We start from the raw sequence: 8,883 nt of genomic DNA on the forward strand, positions 1-8,883 counted from the left end.
TTGTTTCCCTCCTGAAACCAGACAAGCGCCCAAATGTTCTCTCCTCTTTTCACCCTGCGAGCCCGACAAGCAGTGTGGAAAAACTGATTGAGAGAATGGTTCTGCATCGTCTCCACTAGTGGCTCGAAAAGCAAGTTGCAAGTTACACACACACCAAATCTACTGCGCAGACAAGGTTTTTCGAAATACGCGAGGACCCCTTCCAGCCAAAGCAGTACAGCCAGTTACAGACACCGAGGCTGTGGGTCTGCGAATGTATTGTGACAGACTTATCACAATCGCTCAGTTTATTTGTCACAATCAGCAACTGTTGCACAAAAGGATATGTAAGGCGTCAGCATCCAGGTTCCAACTCCTTCTATCATTGCGGTGTAATTTAGTGCCCATAATCCGGTTTGGAGCACTCCAAAGACCCAAACTCGAGGGGAATTGCTGGACAAATTCCTGTTATCTGTACATATGCCTTTTAAACGTGTGTTTACTCGAGTACCTCTATTCAGTCATTCTCAGTCCTAGATATTTCCTTTTGCTTTGCAGCTCTAATTCAAGACATACATGGTTACCAACGTGGATATGACTTTTTATTTGGTCATACGCCAAAGGCTCAGAGAGGGCCTTACATGACAGAAGTGGCACGGAAGACGTAGCGCACACTGAAGGTCACACAAGCCGTACACATGAGGAGTATAAGATTTGTAAATCGAAGATGAGGTAAAATGCATTTCACTTTAAAAAAAGCTACGCTACGTAAAAGTTTGAAGCTGCTTGGGAAGTTGGGACGCGCTTACAAAAGTTTTTGCCACACATTACGACATCTTGCATTTTTGCCACGCAATGATGAGTCAAGAATTCAGAAGCTTGCATCTAAACGGACTATTCCGGTGAAGGCTCCGAGAGATTCATCGAGTCTCTAAAAAAAACGCAACCCAAAATGCGGTGCTCGTCGAGGCGCGGCCGCTGTAATTTGAGGGACTTCTGGGTTCACCTTGACCTAGAGGAAATGGGAGGGCGGCACAGACAACTAACACAGGAGGCAGTATGTGTCAGCATAGGCTTTTCTGGCCTTGTCAAGCAATGTGTCATAATAAGTGCGCCTCAGGTGGCTGCGCAGGTGTTCATACTAGTGATGTCAGAAATTTCGAACATTGAGTTCGCAAAAGTTCGCAGAAGTTCGACTTGGACTGCGCAGATCTACTGATCGGAAGCTGAAGCATATGCTTTACGACTCGAGGAGTCGCGAAGTATACGAGTTATGTTTATATTATGACGTTCTCTATTTTCATTCTATATTTTTCACTATGCCATGGAATTCTTCTTACACTTGCAAAGTGGATGGGAAATCTCACAAGGAAAGAAAATGTATAATGCGAGTCACCTACTGGCACGACTGCGAGAAGCCGCCGGAGGAGACATATAGTTAATATAGGAAGACTCTAGAGAATGTAATGGGAGCGCCGTCAATGGAATCCTCCTATCCCCGAGCGTGACTGCCCGGGCGCAGCCAACCGTTTGTCAGGGACAGTGTTAGTGGACGAATTTCTGCCCCCTAACTACAGCGGAGCTGCTCCGTTTGTTATCAACACTGTGCTGTCACGTGGGATAGCAAACGGGGGAACGAGTAGACCGGGAGAACGATGTCCAGCGTAGGAAGCAAGGTAAGTCGTGTAATTGCGTTCAGTAAGTACTAATCCTCGGGATACGTACAGAATATGGCCCATGGCCCCGCTCGTTCTTTCACTTAACGGCATTATGAAATTATGCAATAATCTGGCTGTAAGAAAGTGTTCTGGCCCTGACATGATACCTGCTATTATTCCTCTACGCTGTAGTTCTTCTGTCTCCGAATATTTGTTCCAGGTATTTGACCTATCGTTAAAGACATCATCGCTTCCTGATGAGTGGAAACACGCGAACGTGGCTCCAATATTTAAGTCGGGTGATCGACGTTGCGTCCGAAAATTATAGACCCGTGTCTCTCCTATGTATCGTTTCAAAGATCCTTGAGCACAATGTTTACTCCAACGTTGTTAAACATTTAACTAATAATAACTTCCTGTCACCTTTTCAGCACGGTTTTCGGCCAGGCTACTCATGCGTTACTCAGTTGATTTCCTTTCACCATGATACAGCCTTGGCGTGGGATGAGAGTATCCAAACTGATTGTGTTTTTCTTGATTTTCGGAAGGCGTTTGATTCCGTGCCCCATAGTTTGCTATGTTACAAGCTGCAAATGCTAAGAATAGATCTAATTGTCTTCAGGTGGTTATTAGATTACATGACAAATAGGACACAACGTGTTGTAGTTAATGGTGCTAATTCGTGTCGATCCTTCGTGACATCGGGTGTCCCTCAAGAGTCCGTTTTAGGGCCCTTGCTCTTTTTAATATACGTTAACGACATTACAACGAATACTCAGTCGAACATCTGATTATTCGCAGATGACTGCGTTGTGTATCACAAGGTATCAGGACCGAACGACGTTCTCATACTTCAGAGACCTTGACGCTATTGCTGCCTGGTGTGCTACATGGGGCATGACCCTAAATACTAGTAAATGTAAAGTTATCCATTTTAACCGCACTAGTCGCATAAGAACACATCCGTATATAATAGGATCTGTTCCTCTCGCGCTGACAAATGAATACAAATACTTGGGTGTTTTATTCCAGTCTAACTTACACTGGGAGGGTCACATTAATCAGGTTGTGTCCAGGGCAAGTCGTACTTTGTTTTTCCTTAGACGCAACTTTACGCAGGCGCCGCGTAATTTAAAGAAAACTGTTTTCAAATCATATGTTCTCCCCATATTGGAATATGCTTCGGTGGTGCGGGATCCTCAGCAGGAATATTTACAGAAAAGGATTCAGGGAGTACAGAATATGGCAGCGAGGTTCGTGTCGGGTAATTATTCTTTTCTTATCCGCTCTCATGAACTTATTGCTGACTTAGGATGGGACAACTTAAAAAATAGAAGGCGATATAATCGGTTGAAATTGCTGTACGATATTCATAGCGAAAACACTGGTCTAAATAAGGATGAATTTCTTCTGCCACCTGTGTATGCATCGATGCATCGTCCAGGATGGACCACTCTAAAAAGATTGAACCACTCCGTTTTTCAACGAGCGTTTTAAGGCAATCCTTCTTCTGTTCCACCATCCCAGAGTGGAATTCTCTGCCCCAAGAAGCTCTTAATGCTGCCAATAACTCATTATTTATGGTTAAGATTAGGTGTCTTATGCACTGATTCTTAGTTTTTGTTGTTACTCTTTATTTTTCTTGTTTTTTTTTGTGTGTGCAATATTGTGTGTTTGATCTGCTGAGGATGATGCAAGTAGTATCACTATTGTACTACCTCAACTCCTCTGCTGTAATGCCTCACGGCGCTGTAGAGCCCTCTGAACAAACAAATAAATAAAATACAGTAGTGCCATTGGAATCGCAAGGTAAACGTCATATCAAACGTGAATGATAATGTCACGGATGAAAAGAGATGAGCGAGACGGCGAATAATAGGCGAATAATCGGCGAACACATTATTCAGCTGCTCAGTTGGTTAACACCAGAGTGATAGCTCTTAAACAGAACTAAGGTGAATAATGCTCCGACTGAGAGCTCACTAGCTTTATTACACACAGGTGAACATTGTAGAAAGCACGCGTCGGTGGAGAGGAGGAAATACAGAAGCTTCTCCAAGGTCGTCGGCCCGTCCCAGAGATTGATGCGAGCGAAGGAACAGATACTTCTAGAAGCATCGCTCGCTAATCACCGCAGCGTGTCGTGGATCTCAGCCCGTCGCACGACGCCTCGCCGTCCGTTGTTATTTTTCCGTGTGGACGCTTCAAAGGTGATACGTGGCAATATCTTATCTATGAGTTTACCTGCGACACCGCCAACACTTTGTTTTCCACCAACACGAGATTTTTACCGCCTATGACGTGTTGAAGTGGCGTTTGTATTATTCGTTAAGACCGAAATCAATAAATCGTAAGACATTGCACACTCTCAGAAAAAAGGGAATATGGGAAGCTTCCTTGGAGGTGTTCACGCTTGTCACACATATGACTCCCTTTGCGGTGTTTGGGCTACTCCCCTGCTAAGGGTGTCCCCCTGACACCGTTCCTGCAGGTGTTTCCTTGACTGCCCTACCAAGCACATCGCAAAGAACAGAAAGCACTCTTCCTCACCCTGTCATTAAGTGGTGTTCCTTCATTTGACTTCTTTTGTTTGTTTGTTTGTCATTTTTTGTGTGCAAATACTGCACCGCGTTACAAAAACAATACTGCCCTCGTCCCAAAACACGAACAACAGGCGCAGAGCCTCTCGGTGTTGCTCAAGAATCCAGGTATAGTCCCATAGAACTACCGAAGCAGAACACTCCTCAGAAGCATTCATTGAGATTGCAGTACTATGCGACCCAGAACTTTACAACCTGCTCCTAGAGTACAAAGGAGCGAAACACTTTCGTAATGGTGACGGTTTATCCTCAACTCGAACTGCATCTCCAGTAACTTGAAGGCACTTAGCGTTAGAGAACAGATATCCCTTTCAGTTGACCTGCTGTTTCCTTATAGAGTATTTCCACTAACATTTTCTCTCGAGTGAAACGAGTGATCCCGGTGTCAATTACAACTATATACAAAAATAGACTGCATTGTAGAAGCAAGCATCTTTATGAGCACAAGGAAACAAGATGTAGGCACCAGCTAGCTTGTGAAACTGCACTACCTGTTCCTCATTATGTAATGTTGGGTACTTTCCAAGGATATCTGCCAACAACGGCTTTTGTTCGTACAGCCGGACTTGCGAAATGCAAATGTCATCTGCAGTGATTCTACTACTTTAGCCATGCCAGACACAGGCCTGTTCATCTCTTCTTTAATTATTTAGAGGTGTGTCTCGGTAAACTTAACAAATACATAAAAGTACGAGTCTGTACTGTTGTGTAGTCTGGAAGAACCTCGCCATAAACATTGGGGTGTGAGGCTAACACCCCTACATAAAGGGAGTGCATGAAACACCCCGCATTAAATACGGCCGAGAAAGGATGTCGCTGCAACGCTTTCTTTGTTCCCGAGGGTGTCCGAGCATCGTTTGACACCCTTTTGACTCGCTTTTTTCTGAGAGTGGCAATCAAAGTAGGCATGTATTTCCGAAGACAAGAGTAATCCAACGATGAATACACACAGTAAACTGTCATCTTCGTGCTGCTCTGCCGACCAACGGGAATCGAAAATGGCAAAAACGAAACAACCCGCCATTCCATGCCCTGGCCTGCCGAGTTTCGCGATAATAAAGTGAAGAACGAACGACAGCATACAAGCAAGTGATGTAGTGGGAAAATGTTCACTGCTTATTTATTTAACAAATCGGTATGAGACACGCACATAATGCGCCGAATTTAGATATCACGAGATGAATTTAGGAAAACGAGCACGTCAAGTTTAGCGAAATAAAGCTGACAACGGAAGGCAACGGATGGTAGCTCTCTTGTGATCACGCTTTATTGGGGGGTACGACCCCTCTGGGAGGATCAAATTTGCCTTCAGGTGCATCACAGGTTTCTAACTTTTCACTAAAAAGGTCAAGTCTGCGAACCTGTGCAAGCGGCAATGAAATTAGGAAACTGGCTTGAAATTAGATAAATCGGCGAACCACGTGAACCAGCGGGTTTCGACAGCGAACTTAAAGTTCCTAGATCTTAAAGTCCCTAACTTAAATCCGTAAAAGTACGCTAGATCGCTAGCAGATACAGACAAAAGCGTTGACACTTCTTTTGTTTTTAGTTGTATCTCGCACAGGAGGGAGGGGCGGAGCGAGTATTTTAAATTCCGTGAGGAGTGCTGTGGCGAATGAAGGAGTTTCGCGTTTCAAATTTCGTAGAGATCGTGCGAATAATTACAGGATTTTTGTGGAAATAGTGTGTTATGACAACAGCCCTTCAAATGATCGAAATCAGTTCCTTTCTTTCATGATATTACGAGTGTAATGTAAACGGCTGTCATGTCCCGCAAAACCCTCGTGAGTGTATCACAAGTGCTTTCAAATTTTTAGGGGATGTATACTATTTTTAAGCATTAATTTACATCCTCTCGTTAGACACTCTGTAGAATGGACTGTAGAGGGAAATCCACATGGAAGTGACCGCCTCCCACTTACTAGACATATTGGGGACTCATCTGATAACGAATGGGGCATAATATGAGCCTCCGGTTAGAAGTGCTAAAACGCCCAAAACTTGTTGGCTTGAAGAACAGACGTGCCTCCGCATGGTGATATATTGGTTTGCTGCTTACGGAAGGGCACATCGATATATTTTCCTCCCACTTGCCCGGTGGTAACTGAAACGGAATTCCGTCGTGCTCTGTCATCACAGCCAGCTGCAAAGAAAGGGAAAGTGACTGCAGGAAACTAGGAAGTTGGAATCAACCACGGTGGTGTATAATACAGAAAGTAGCGTACAGCGAGACCAGCGAAACCGCGGAATTTTCCAAACTAAAGCGCTCTAACTCAGACTGTATACTAGAATGAATTATATTGCATGACTTGAGCGATGCACAAACTCAGTTTCTCAACAGAATCTAAGAAAGACATTCACTGCGCGCAACGAAAAACTGCAGCATTCGTCTGATATCGCACGGATGTGAGATAGATATCAAACGACGACGCTGCCCATGTTGAGAATACCCCAAGTTTTTTTTTTTTTTACTTTTTTAATATCCTCTCAGTTTGACTAGGCTTCGTCATCGTTCGGAAATGCCGGTCACGATTTGTCACTGACGTCGCCATCAGAAAGAGATGCGTTATCGCTGCGGCGGTGCCGTTTATCTTACCAATAGCAGATATCGCCTCGTCGTCTGAAAGCACTTAACCCAGGTGTTGACATGGCCAGGCAAATTTCTCATCCTACGCGACACTCTTAGTGGTGCGTTCCTAAAAAAATCCCCGCGTAGGTTGTAGTAACGCGACCAGGTTGTACCACGTGGTTGCATGAGTAACCAAGGCTGCGTTGCAATACCTCGCGCCCGCGAAGCCGCCTGACTAGGCAGCTGAGTAGACCCCTTTGCTTGTCACTATTGGAGCAGACTTGCCTAGCCGAGGCGCCTGTGGCGCCATCTCATTGCTCACGCAAGAAATGCGCACGGCGCAAGCGCAGCAGGTACTAGCGTTTCCCGCTGTCAGCCATCCCGGCTCTCAGATGGTCAGGCGTATAACTAGACTGCATCGACGCGCACTAGGCGGTAGCCGACTGAATAGCGGACTTGGCGAGATTTGGAACGAGACTTAACATGGCGGCACTTCCGGTTAGACCGCTAGGCAGTCGACTAACCGGTGTATTGGAACGCAGCTCAAACGTGATTTCGGGTGATGCATCTCGTAATTCCAGGAGTCACTGTGGAAGTTCAACGTTACCATCTCTGGATACTTTGCACCAAATTGGCTGCTTTTTTGCCCTTGGCTGGGTTATTCGACATGAAGCGATAAATTCGGGTGCCTCGACCACCACGGATATCGATTTTTTGTTTTGTTTTTGTTTTTATTGGTTTGCGCCGCAGAGAAGCCATCGCCCATAAAATATATTCGCCGAATTTGGAGGCATTTTCACGTTAGGTGGCACTAAACATCTGAAGTTGTCGTAAAAACGAGGTGCCTTTAAATGCGTCTCCTTGGAAAACGGTTAAATATATATTAGGTACGTAAAGTCAGAGGTATGTAAAGCATCGCTATTTGGTTCTGTATGAAGAAACTTCCTCGTACTATATTATCGTACTATAAGTACTCCACATTTTCACAGTATGCTTGCTATTTTCTTCTGATTCGCTGCCTGCACATAGCGACATGAAATTTGGCAGACATGGAGCTGGTCACTTGACGAACACCTGAAAAAATATTTCCCAGGATAAAAAAAGCGAAGAAACCATTGTGAGTCTTGCCGTATTTAAGAAATCTGCTGTATTGCTAGCCGATAAAATCGATGTGGCCAACGGGTACGAGCATTCTGTCAGGCTAGAATGATGGCGAATGTGTCCATTTCAGGATGTACAAAAATTGGGGAGGGTACTTTTTCTTGTTTTCAGCAACAATGTTTTGAAATGTGTTATCATTTCAGTAGTCACGTTTCCGTTCCACCTGTAGCACCACCACGCTTTGAAAAATCAATAATAAATATCATACATCATGAACCATCACGATGAATTCCATGTTAAAGAACTACCGGCGTAGCTACAAGATGTGAGTAGTGTATCACCTGTTGTTAATAGTAGGTCGCTTTCCGTGGTTTTTATTAACATTAGGAGTGTTATCCCAAAACTTGACGCTTTATGTATTGTTTTGTACAACTGTTCCTCGGATATCGTCATCTTAACAGACACCTAGTTGCCACGTGATATACACGATATAGAGATGAACAATTGCTTTGGCGACTATCATGTGTTTAGATGTTATAGGAAAGTAAAGAAAGGAGATGGTGTACTGATCGACGTTAAAAAGCACTTGTTCGCTACCTCTATTCATGTTGATACTGAAATTGAATCATGCTGGGCGTCGCTGTCCCATACCTACCCTGACTTTGTCATTGGTGTGTGTTACCGCCCACCCAATTGCTCTGCTTTGTTTGTCCAATATTTGCATGACATTTTAGCATTCGTCAACAATAAGCATCCAAAAAGTCACGTTCTTCTGCTTGGTGATTTCAATTACCCGCATATAGATTGGACTAACCTGAGTGCCCCCTCATCTCCGGAGGCTAGAGCTTTTATCGACCTTTCGTTAACTTTTAATTTAGAGCAACTTGTATCTGTACCAACTAGAAGTACTGTTTCAACTGAATCCATAGTTGACCTTGTTTTTGCCTCGCATCCAGAGGACGTTACCTCCCTCTCT

This window comes from Ornithodoros turicata, chromosome 1, assembly GCF_037126465.1.
Source record: "Ornithodoros turicata isolate Travis chromosome 1, ASM3712646v1, whole genome shotgun sequence".
In the NCBI taxonomy this organism is placed as follows: domain Eukaryota; kingdom Metazoa; phylum Arthropoda; class Arachnida; order Ixodida; family Argasidae; genus Ornithodoros; species Ornithodoros turicata.